This window comes from Pogonomyrmex barbatus, unplaced genomic scaffold (assembly GCF_055798465.1).
Source record: "Pogonomyrmex barbatus isolate J1 unplaced genomic scaffold, ASM5579846v1 scaffold7, whole genome shotgun sequence".
Classification (NCBI taxonomy): Eukaryota; Metazoa; Arthropoda; class Insecta; order Hymenoptera; family Formicidae; genus Pogonomyrmex; species Pogonomyrmex barbatus.
The window spans coordinates 8,714,801-8,728,448 of NW_028297171.1; the positions used below are offsets into that span (position 1 = coordinate 8,714,801).

A 13,648-nucleotide genomic window follows, 5' to 3' on the forward strand; every position below is an offset into this window, starting at 1 on the left:
GTCACCGGACCTGAATTCGCCAGTCATCGTGGTCGACGCAGAAGTCACCATGAGGGAGGGAAAAAAAAAACGAATAAAATATGAAGGAAGGAAGGTAAACGATTGCGGAAGCATCGATCGCGCCGCTGAGTCATCGCTAAACGCGCTTTCGTGGGTGGCAGCTCGGTATGTTACGTCGATTGCAGCTCCCGCATGTTACTCTCATTGCGCTTTTATCGGTAACAAACGATCCGTCTAGCATTGCCCTCTCTCGCGAAAAGGACTGAGGGGACCGGGACGGCCGGGGCGGGATCGGCCTGAGTAGCGTTTCCGAGTGTGGAAAGAAACAAGAGAGCGAGTAATTGGACAGGGCGACGACACGGCGCCAGGATCCAGTGACGTATCGAGACCTCGACTAGTTCCGGTGGACGGTGAAACCGGTTAAGAATTTTTTTCAACTTCGCACAATGGGATTGAGAAGTTTAACGCAAATAAATCTCGTATAATTATTGACCTAAATCAAGATCTTTCAATCTTGACTTGTTTTCAGCTTCAAAATTTACTTTTTGTTTGTAAGACAGGAGTTCTCGTGACTCATCTACTTTAAATTTAACCTCTCGAATTTTCCATTTTTACGCTTCTTTAGTAAAATTTTACTTTTTCAAATTTTATTTCGACAATTCCTAAGCTTCCTCTTTCTCTCAAATTAAAAGACCGCATTCGAGCTTTTCAAGAACATTTCGCTGATTTTTTTATTTTCCTATTTTTCTCTTCTTACACTGCTAGATATTGTAATATTACGTACGAGTTACGTACGAGAATCGATTAATCACTCGTTCCGTCCTACTTTTCTGTATCTGAAACTTCATTATACTCTCGCAATCGAAGCATTTCCAAATCGAGAGACACTCATCAAGGCAAAATAATGAGCGCGAAACGTTTTATCGGCGTCTAATGGCTACAACAGAAACATCGACTGAGCAGAAATACAATTTCCAATTTTCGCGAAGACATCTGTCTTTGTCGTTTTGCGAACGACACTTTATTATCCGCTTTATTATCCGTGTATTAATGCGTTTTCGATCACTTGAGATTTACGCAGTCGCTGCGCGGCAATTAAATTTGATTCGGTTCGAGGCGGTGCATCGATCATGCCGCCGTGTGAGAAACGCTTTTTTCCAAAAATTATCTGGTACGCGTCGCGCGCGTACGATTTATCGTCATCCAATAAATGGATGACGATAAAACTCACGATTTTATTTCGATTATGTATCTCCTCGCACCGAGCCGAGATTAACTCGAACATGAATCCGCGCCTCGCGCACGTATTTCAATAGCAAAATTATTGAACAATGACATATCTCGCCAACGGATAAGCGAATGTAATTACAACTTGTACGATAAATGAAAATTTCACGATTATTCCAAAAATATAAAAAAAAAACTGTATTCTCTCAAAACTCTCGAAAAACGGAAGAGAATATTTCGCTTGTAGGATTCTATTTTTTCTATTTTTTACGTTCTCTAGTGAAATTTTAATCGCTATCCTAGCACATAATTATATCTCTCGCATTTGTAAAAATTTAATTACTAATTTATTTCACGCTTATACAACAAAGAAATTCTTATTTTATATATATAAAATATTTCGTCGACATAGAATTTTCATTTTTATACTGATCTTAGACTTTTATTTTATATTTAACCATGATCTTATATTAACTAATAACTTTCGTACTCACGTACGAATGTTTATTTTTATACTGGCGCGAGAATTATGTATATTTATACTTACTCGGAATTCTTATCTTTGTGCTTTCACTGTGATAAAAAGTAAAGAACTACTGTTACTGCATTTAAAATACACAGACGCATAACAAGATTATTTCACCCTTTGTGCTATAAAAATATTCTTCATCAAACGTGTGCGAATAATGAAGATATAGACATCGAAGAGAATGTAAAAAAGAAAGAGAGAGATATTCCTGGCTTTCGAGTTTTTATTTGTTAATGCATACGAATAATCCAATTATTTTTCGCCGCGGCTGGAGTAAAAATGAAACACGAGATATTTATGCAACAACGGTTGGAAATAGAATGATCAACTATTCTTTGGAAGTTAAGTATCACACTTATGATAAACAATTGCGTGCGACTGCATACGTACTAATTACCTGTGTAAGAGATGTTAATATAATCAAGTAACCCTCTTTCATTGCAATTTTAATTATTCGTATAGCAGAATTTAAATGCGATTTTCAAATAAAATAACAAAGAAATTATCATCACATCTAAAACTATATACTTAAAAATTTTAATTATTCTTTTTTAATTAAAAGAACTTCAGACGTATAAGATTACAAAAAATTGGAATATATTAATTAAAATACATTTCTACCTTAAAGAAATTTTATCTTAAAGAATACGATTCCACATCTAGCAGTGACAAAATTTTACTTGCAGCAAAGCAAATTTGATCAATTTCGGCGATATGTAAATCACGGCGAATATATGCCAAACGTTATTTGTTATTCATTTCTACAGTTTATATCAACCTAAAGAATAAATATAAGTAATATGATAAAAATGAGAACATCTTTCATCATTTAATTAACGAAAGTGTAGGGGACAAACGTAACGTGAAAGTACAAATTTCACTCTTCAAAACTTCAAAAAATTCCCACACTTTTATATTTTAATAAAAGTTAATCTAACTATTAAAGTGCCACGGAATAAAGAAACAGGTTTGGAAGATATCTTTCGCGATTGCTCACTTGACTGACCCGCATACCTTAAACGTGTTCGTGTCTTCGGCTATCATTAAAGCGCGATTACATGTCTCGGAAAGATTGCCGTCGCGAAAGAGGATTCAGCCATCGTAGAAAAAAAAGGAAAGACAAAGGAAGATAATCGAACGTCTCTGTCACGGAGATCGCAATTGAAAAGAGAGAAATCTAAATGACATTGTTGTTGAGAGATCATCATTTATTTTTACATATCTAGAGAGCAAAGAAATAAATGTGAAATAAAAAAGAAGATAAGATTTTTTTTTTATTAAATAATAAAAGGTATTATGCATAAAAATGTGTATAATTAGTATAAAATTTAAAAGAATATATACAATATATACAATACTATTATGATGGATTATTTTGAACAAATTATGCCAATTGATATTATTTTTACTTCTTCCAAATGATATCTGAATAGTCGTCCACGAAGATTCTAGAGGTTAAACGTGACTAACTTTAGTTCACAATTTCGTTATCGAAGTTTAGAAGAACCATCTTCGGATGCGGATACGCGTGCAAAAGGCAGAATTATTCGGTACGAAACTACATCCCGACTGCATAAAACTCCTTTCAAGTTTTCGCATGTGAACTTCAAAAGATTTATCCTCCTAAATAAGTTTTCCTTTCTTCAATGCGATGAAATCAGATTTAGAAATGAGTAAAATTTATGAATGGAATCTGATTATAGATACGATATAAAATCAGAGAAACTTCATTTCCTTACAAATTAAATAACGTATCGTCTAGTTTTGTTACAATTTTATCATTGTTTAACTCAATTGAGATTATTACAATAACATTTTAAAATAAAATTTTCATTCTACCTTTGTATTAAATTATAATTTATATAAAATTATTTTCATTCTCTAAAATAAAACTCTCTTCAAGTAAATTAAGCATTTTTCAGAAAATATGTTGTAATATTACACAATCTGGAAGATCTAAAAAACATTTCAAGGTTTATAGATAAGTTGCTATATATGTAAAATGAATAAAACAATAAAGAATCATTTAATGTGATAACTAAATTTGATTACGTAGTAATAAAATTTATTTGGAAACGGATACAACTGGAATATAGTAAGAAAAAGACAAGGGTCAAGCTGAAACACGAATAGAAAAAGACAGGGAAGTTTCTTTCCGTTAGGAAATTACGAAGTTTTACTGGACAGCTGTCACAATTCTTGCAGCATTTTGTAGTGAATGAACAACGTGACTCCGAATATCCATCGAGAAAGTTCCGCAATAACAAAGAGCAAGATATTGGAAAATATTCGGAAAGACTTTGCTGCAAAACTGCTGTGACAATAGCAATCAAATGGGAGAAAGAAAGGAAGGAAACGAAGAAAAAGATTGCATCTCTATTGTATCGCGGAACAAAGATTGACTTTTTTAACGGAAAAAATAGAATCGTAAAGAATAATGTAACAAATATGATAAAGGATAAAGTGAACGATATTTCCTGATATTTCAATCCTGATATTTTAAAAAGAAATGCCATCTATTCGCAATCCCCACACATATTTCTAGATAAACTTTTTTTAAATTTTCGTAGGTAAAAGTAAATTTTTGTGGAATAAAAATTTATTTATATAGAAAAAGAGAGAAAGAGAGAGATATTTTTATATACTTTATAAATCGTTCAAAGTTATATAATAGATTATAAAAAATTTATAACATTATAAAATACATTTTGTGAATTAATCAAACTTATAAGATACATATTTCTACAAATTTAAATTATCTAGACAAGATTCCAAAGCAAAGTTCGCAAAATCAATTTGTTAAATTTTTTTTATAGAAATTTGTAGATACGTATGTACAATATATAAAGAAGTTTACGATTAAACAAAGATTATCCCACACGAAGAATGCAATATTGGAAAAGGTTGAAGAAAGGCGAGATGCGCTTTGTGGCAGCGAAATGGCAAAGAAACGATTCGCCTTCACTCGCCTCCACTTGAAATTACGAAATCATACAGTGATTAAAGATCGAGCGTGCGAGAAAGGCATACCGAGAGTCCTTGCAAGGCTGAGAAGTAACAAATTCTCATAAAATATGTCAGACCGTTTCAAAAAAAGGAAGACCTGATTTAAAATTAGAACAGTCACGTCAGTAAATATAATATCGAAAAAAGAAAGAGAATTCACAGAAAAAAAAAATAAATATCAAGATTAAATAAAAGCTAATGAAAGTAATTTTATTTTTTATCTTTTATGTGACTTCTTATAGCATAATATCAGTAGGTCAGTTTTATAAAAAATCTAAAGTATTGAAATATTGAAGTATATTGAAATATTTATAATCTTTTTTTAATATTCTGCATTTTGTATTTCTAATATTTTAATCTATAAGGAACTTTTTCAATAATTAAAATTACATAGAATTACATAGAATTTAATTTTCAAAAATTCATATATCAGATAATCGGAGTTTAAATTAAAGAAACGATAAGATCGCGAGAAAAAGTAGTGTCTCTTAATTCGCGATTTGCGAACCTACTGAAAACCGAATTATTGTTATGGAATAATATCTTACATACTGTGTGTATGATCCTTCATGCTTCAGATATACCTGAGAGCTAAACTTTTCTCGTTACATGATAACGTAACCGACTGTACCATCAACTATCGTATCACCAAAGTCGCCATGTAAGTCTAATCTCGAATAATCAAAGAGACCCGGAGGCGAGCCGGCGTCCTGTCGCGGATTATCGGACGAGAGAGAGGGACGAATGGAAAGTTTGCGCGAGAATCCAACGAAGCACATCGTCCCAACACACTTCGGATCGATTCCCGCCGGTGAGAAACGAAATGACGATGAGATCCCGACTCGTTGATTAAACGCGAGATACTACGGCTGAACTTCGACCTCCCCGACTGCTGTTACCCGACTTTCTTCCGGGAACCTCATCCGACACTGAGTGTACAAGGTGTCCCCGAATTTGTTCCAAACTAATTCAAGAACTGAGATCTTATATTCGCATTTTGGATGTCGGTGCAAAGACATCGATACATAAGTATTTTTAATTAGTATATTTTTATTTATTAATTCAATCGAAAGTATTAATTAAAAAAGTATAGTATATTATATTTCATATTAATATATTTTTATATTAAAATAATATGTAATGAAACTTGGAAACTTTATTTATGGAAAGTCCTTTACTCTTAATAATTGCATAATTGCTAAAAAAAAGTAATCGATAATAAGATTCTTATTCTTTTGTCAGTAATGTACGCACGAGAATTATTTGAAGAAAAAAGTTCGAGAACACCTTATATATATTGAGAGACTTAATCTATCGCATGGAAGCTGTTTGATACATTTCTGCTATCGCGAAAAGTGCGCCGTATTATACTCTTCAAGAGGAAATGGAGAGAGATGTCGATATGATAAAAGTGAAAGGAAAGAAAAAGACTAGCTCGTATTCAATCTCACAGAGTATTAGCATTCATAGAGAGTAAACTATTTTTACGAAAGAATTACACGATGACTTCCCAATTATTAAATTAAATAGCATAATTTTTTAATAATGCAAATAGTTCTAATTTTTAAAAAGTATTATACATTATTAATTATTAATATAAAAAATAATAGATATTAAATAAATAATAAATATAATAAAATTTCATTATTATTTTATATACACATAAAAATGTTTTTATATGTATATGATATATATGTATATGTATATTTTCTATATATATATATATATATATATATATATATATATAAAATGAATTAGACAAGATACTACCATGATCGAATATGCCTATCTTGTATATATTTTAATATTAAAATCCGTTATCGACTTGGTAAATATTTAAGTATTCATATACTATTATATAATTTATATACTATTAAATAATTTATACTCAAAATTTCAAAATTCTTTATATTCCACAATCTAATATTCTTCCGACTTATCCCTAAATTTGTTTTAGCTGTTATGTCTGGTTTAAATTTATCTATCGATCTATTATAAATCTGAAACAATGTTTATTTAGCTTCATTCGACTAATCACACGTTAGGTTAATCCTACGTATGATTAGTCGAATAGATAAAAGTTACAAAGATAAGAAAGTTTTTATCCGAACGGGAAACGAGAGTTTTAGAGTTGTGTTTGATTCTTTTAGTGTTATCTCATTTTTCCATAGACGCGGTTTTTATAAGAAAAGGGGAAGAGGGATCCTAAACCGAGTTCGTCCGGCTTATATTCCACAAACGGAATGATTCCTTGACGTCAATATTATAGTTAATAAACAATGACGCGAATGCAACAATGTGCGGAAGACCGCGGTCTGCAAAATAGTGTGCGGCTAAGCCACACAATCTACGAACATATTAATGAACTTATGAGAACATTATTTTCAATAATCCTCTTCCTTTTCCGTCTTATAGCTTCTAATACAGAAGAATGATCGAATAATGTACTAGAAGCTAGTAAGAAAGATAATACCGCTTAAAAAAAAGCATATGATATTGGCACGAATAAAATTAAATTTCAGCGATCCAATCAATTTTAGTATCATTTCTATGTCGAAATTAACCGTCGGCACGACTCGGATGCACATTGAGCGTGCTTATCGTAGCTCGTTTTAGCGTTTTGTAAATATTTGTTTGCCAGAAACACGGAGAAGCGAAGAGAGACGTCGACGAGAAGTGTAACGGAGAAGCGAGGACGGCTACACCCTCAATTGCTCGACTGAAATTGATGGCGTCAGCTCGCTCCCCATGGAGCGTTTTGTTTGCCCCACATGCACCCCCTACACCCCCCCCCATACACCACACACACACACACACACACACACACACACACACACACACACACACACACACACACACACACACACACACACACACACACACATATTAACGATAAGCGCGCGTGCGCATGCGTACGTATGTGCATATGTGCAAACACATGTGTGCACGTACGCCGTGCAACGGCGCCAAGAAGGCCGTCGCGATGGTGACGTCATCGACGGCCAAAAATGATAGCGAATGCAATATCTTATATATTATAATACCCTCCAGGATTACGTGAACTTTTATTTCGATTAATTCATGTTCCACTCCAGGTAAGATTGAGAAATTTATTTTAATGTCGTTTAAAATGTTTCTAATATGCAACTTGTTTATATTTAAATATAATGTTACAATAGGTAATGTTGAGAATTTTTTCAAAATTAATGTCGATTAAATATAATAAATTGGTATTTACATTATCAGAATTTCATATTTTCTTTTATCGAATCGATTTTTCGAATTTTTCTAATTATCTATCTAAATTTTGTCATTACTAGTAATTTCCATTGTCATTCTTTTACAATATTTTATCACAATTCATAATTATATATATTATTGTTATACATATAGTTACATAATAAATGCATATAAACTTAAACAACAATTTAACCCTTTTGACTTCGCACAATATCATTGTGTCCTACATCATTAAAACTACATCATCTCATCCTAACGAATCTTAACTACCAATGAATGATTCATGCGAGAAATCAGCTTGTCAATCATCAAATTATCATAAGACGCACATGGAGCTTTAAACGGACTGGTCCCGTTTTCGATAAGAAGCTCTCCAGAAGAATTTTAGCGAAAGAAAAGCACGGACGCGCGATTCCGAGGTCGGGAAAATATCACGTTCGGCATGAAAAGCACGAGTGAACGAGTCACGATATTTTTCTATAACTTTCATTGATACGACTTCCATCACGAACGTTCCTTACGGCCGTATTGCTCGTCTGTCTACCTATCCGAGAATGACTAATGGGGCTTATCGTTAATTGAGACATACGACGAGAACAGCTGCACGATCGCGGGAGGAGTCGTCTTTTTTATGAACCGGCTCCACAGTTGCAAGGATAATCGTCAGGGACGCTTAAAACGCCAGCTTTCAGGAACCCGAGCCAACTTGACATTTACCAGAATTATCCGGGTTTCGGTGTAATGTACCATGCCCGGATAATTAACCCGTTTAATTGGAATGTCGTTCGTTTCGAGGTGATATTACGAAGAAGCGTGGTAAAAATACGAAATAAGGGAATAACGGGGCGTTCAAAAAAAAAAAAAAAAAAAAAAAAGAAAAAAACAAAACAAAAGGAAGAATTCTTTATCTCGATTATAATTATTAAGTAAAAACGGATTATCATTCCTTTCTCCGCTTCACATTTTGATTTAATGAAATTTTACCATCGCCTAAGATATACTTTCTAGTCTGTGGTCCGTATCTGCCACTTACCTGCTAATGTAATATCTTTCACTCTGGCACTTTAGAAAATCGGGAAACCGTTATTGGCCTCGCGGAGCAATAACCCGATGGTGTGCAGCCTTTGATTCTGTAGTGCAATACCGTAGGTACCGTATGAAGGCACGATCGGGGAGAGCGTTGGCACGATCTATCGATGGGTGGGGTTGCCCGCTGCCGACGACGTTCGCCACATGTGTTACTAATTACGGCGTGCCGGTCGTCGCAGGGAATCGACGTCGGCTTCGTGCACGGATGCGAGTCACGCCTGTGCACGCACCGCGATCTTACGCACGATCGGCTCGCGACCGAGGAAAAGAGAAGCGCAAGGAGAAATGTGACGAGAATCTCGCGAGAGAATTCACGCGTGAAAATTCACGCAAAAAATATCACCGGAAACGCGACGGAGAAGGATTCCAAGAAGATCTAGATTTCTATTAGATTCAAAAGATCGCGGAGAAGAATTATAAATATTGGAAATGCGTACGAACGAGAAGAAAAATTATTCGCGAGATTCTGAGAAAATTTTCCATTTTCATCATAAGGATTTATTCCTAAAGATTTCTTGGTTCAATATCGAATACTGCGCGAATAATGCGCGAGAGACATGGTCATTTTCGTAATTGCGTTGCATAGCGGTGGCAATGTACTCTCGCATGCGACGACGACAGGAAATTATATCAACTAGTCAGGGTCGGGCGCCAGTAATTACAAAGAGCCTCGTTTAACTTTTCTTTCATTATGAATTTCAATCGTGTTCCACAAAAATTATCAGCACTGAAAAGTTATTCTTTAAAATATCCAAAAAAATATTAGATCCCGAAACTCGGCTTGCACACAAAATTAAAAGATACAAAGAATACAATATTTATTTATTCGTGTTAATAAAACAATCATCCTAATTTATTTATTTATTTACCCAATTAAATGCTTTCACATCTCAGTTCAGAAATTAAACTTTCATCATTAAAAGTTAACAAGAATAAATTCTTGTCTAATGAAAAATGTAATTAAATTTCTTTGTCCATTTATTTATCGGTGCGTCCACCTGAAAAAATTTTAACCGAACGTCGAAATAAAATGATATAAGCCACTCTCGGACAATTCTAGCTCGAGAAAAACGGGTCACGAGAAAATAACGAGGGATGATATCCAAAGCGTAAGTCCATACGGAAAGTTAATTACGTACCATGATAATTAAATAAACGACAGCCGACGCCACGGCAGACTGTCGAGAAGCATCGTTCCGACGAACGTTGCGTCGCATCGTCGCGTCGTCGCATCGCGCGTTGAATTATCGCTCGCAACGCGTGTCAACCGCGGGCGAGCTTTTTCTTCGCTCGAGAAAGGAGAATCGAGCGCGTACGAACACGTACACGCGCGTACACACGCATTCCTTGATTGGCGTCTAGACGTTCGTGAACGCGTGGGCGTTAATGATTCCTACTTTTCCCTTTTCCCGCGAAGCGAAGTCAAGTCCCTTCGACGAACGATTATGATTGAATATCATCGACGGCCCCGCGTACGCAAGACACAATGATATGCGTCGTACGCACGCACGCACGCACGCACGCACGCGTGCACGTATGCATGTACATTACGACACACACCCGCGATTCTGCGTGTACGCGTGCCGGCCGACGCTTCCTGCAGTTAACGACCTCGATCGCATATAAATGCCCGGCTTAATGGTTTCGAAGTAAGGCCGAAGGCCTCCCCCGGGCATTTGATAAAGTACACGCTCTCAAGCGACAAGATCTCGACGTGGTTGAGAATCCAAAAAGAAAAAAGATTCGCTTCGAAGTAGTAATATGTCAATATCGCGGAATTGGAGCAGTCGATATCTTGGAAGTAGAGAAATATATATCGTATATCATTATAAACGTGTTTCTTTTTGGCTCCCGCCGACGTTAATGAGTCCCAACAAATATATATTCCGGAGTAGTGATGTAATTGTATTATAATATCTCGATATATTGTGAACTATTATTAATTAAAATAATCAACGAATTAATCACTCAATATAATTATAACGATTGACAGGAGATAAAGGTCTTATATTACCGCACATCATAAATTCCAAAACTTATTAATTTAAATTAGATGTCAAAAAAGCGATACTTAAAATTTATGTATTATGCATCACGATGTACCATCGTACTTTAATGTTAATCTACATCGTTGTAAAGCTTGGAGAGATAGAAGGACAAATATTTGTATGATCTTCCTTCAATTTTTCAAACACTTAATTATTCCGGTACAACAGTATCGATTTAATATTCTCTCTAAAGGATGTAATAAATGTGTAAAAACAATTATACAAAAATCATGCAATACGCATGTAATACGCACTTGAATATACTGTTAATATAATAAAAGCAACATACACACGCTATGTAAAATTACTTCAATTACCGAAAAAGTATACTTTATGTATGTCTCGGTGTGTAACTTGACGTTACAAACTTACCGAGAGGTAAAGTAGTTTATAGTAACAAAGTGTGATAAATATGTAAATTCGCAATTTCATTTAACTTCATATGAAATTTTAATTCTCAATTGATGTAAAATACATTTCAAAAAAGATTTTCAATAAAACTTCTTAATTATGATTCATAATCGCATTTAAACTTCTTTAAAAAAGTGGAAATTTAAATGTACTTCGATTTTGCTCGACAAATTTACCATTAATATTTAAATTTCGAGTTCGATAGTTATGCGAAATTTGATATTTTCCCCGAAGCACCCGAGGAACTGTAAACCTATACCCGTCGCGAAACTATACCGTGATGAAGGGTTTGGTCTTTAATAATTTGAAAGCAAGGGTGAGAGGTGTCACCTCCTGCCGCGCCACGGGGTTAACATGATTAATGGCGACAAAATCATCGATTAATCCTCGATATTGTATTTCAGAAATCACTTGTGTACATTTAATCATCGTGTTAATCCAATCTCAATATAATGTCAAAATATTAAACAAGGTGATATTGCTAATAATAGTCTATCATCTATCAATTTAGATACCAATCATTAATTATACATTTTAATTTTTAATTGTGTAATAATCATAAAATCGAGTCGTAATATATTCTTCTAAGAAAACGATTATGCAACTTATCAGAATTCATCGAGAAAAATTTAACAAGATAAAAATAAATATAAAATATTAAAAGATATAAAAGCCGAATCGCTTTCACATAAGAAGGAAGTATCTTTTGTTTAATAGTGATTAATTTGACTGCAGTAAAGCTTCATTAGAATTCTAATAACTATCCATTTGCATAGATAATTGCGAGATATGAATACGAGCTCATGTATTGTTTAATGTTTACAAACGACTATTATGTCGGAAGCTCCGTTATCCAAACACGAAGATCGCGTTACGCGTAAACGTGAGGCACAGACAGTCAGAAGCAAGCGTATTTAGCACTAAATGAACAGTGCAAATGCGGTTTGTAACCTCTCGCTTAAAGCATTCTCGCTGCACGTAGTTTAACGTTAAATACAGTATGGTCTAAATTCTTGATGACATGCGATATCAGAAATTGCGCTGCGCATAAGCACGTGGCTGGAAGGCAATATAACTGCATTTAGGATGAAAATGCCAAGGTCGTGCTGCGATATACAGTTAAAGAGCCCCTGGAGAGCACGGCATCTTGCTCTCGATCTGTCTATCCGCCTGCGAGCAGATCTCCAAAAGACGACGAGAGTTGCGTGGCCGAGAGTTGGAAGTTTCCTCCCAAACTCTTAAGTGCTTTCAATCCCTCCGGACTTCAATGATTTCAATTGGAATCACATGCATCACGTCTCGCAGAAGCGAATTCATGCTGCTCCAAAATGTCCGAAAACATTTCCCTCTCCTATTCCGATTTGACGATTTCTAAGATCTTTCAGCATGACCGTTAAACATAGCGAACATATTCACCGGAGTATTCCTGGTGTATCAGAATTTTCGATTAATTTCAACCCTTTCTAATTTCTTAATACTTTTTCGGACTTTTTTTAAATACCTCAACATTTACCTCGTAATTATTTTTATCTCATTCGCATTGAATTTATTCGCATTTAAAATTAATTAATTAATTTTAAATACGACAGTTTTTCATCAATTTTTCCTTACTTTGCTCGTTGAGAATTATATCGAGACGAGTTAGTAGTTTTGTACAGTTAGAGGAACAACGTGTATATGTTTTCGTGGTATTATCGATGTCCCGCATCGCGGGGGAGGGGGAGGGGAGGCCCTCGGAACATCCCTTGGAAACGAGGGCGGATTCGCGCCGAGATAGGCGCACAAGCACAGAAAATGGTTTTCGTGTCCGTCCGCGGGGGAGAAAGAGACGGGGGGCGCAGGCGCCGCGACGCTCCAAGTATACGCGTGCAGCACGCGCGCGTGTAGTCGATAAGCTAAACCGACTTTCGGGATCGACCGTGCGGCTCTTAGTCATCCCCTTGTGTCTGCACGACATATAAAGGTACGTAGTAGAGCGATATAGCACGAATAGAGCGCGACGACAGACACCCACGACGCACGTATGCACGCACGAAATGTACAATGAGACACGAGCGAAGCGGTAGTCGTTTGCTAATCCCAGTCACGTTTCAGTGAA

General features: G+C 35.2%; 1 protein-coding gene across 3 annotated transcripts in view; it reads right to left on the reverse strand.

Moving 5' to 3' along the window:
- Mmp2 (Matrix metalloproteinase 2) overlaps nt 1–13,648 on the reverse strand; it is a 187,830-nt gene that overhangs the window by 151,741 nt on the left and 22,441 nt on the right. The gene's annotated exons all lie outside the window — the stretch shown is intronic.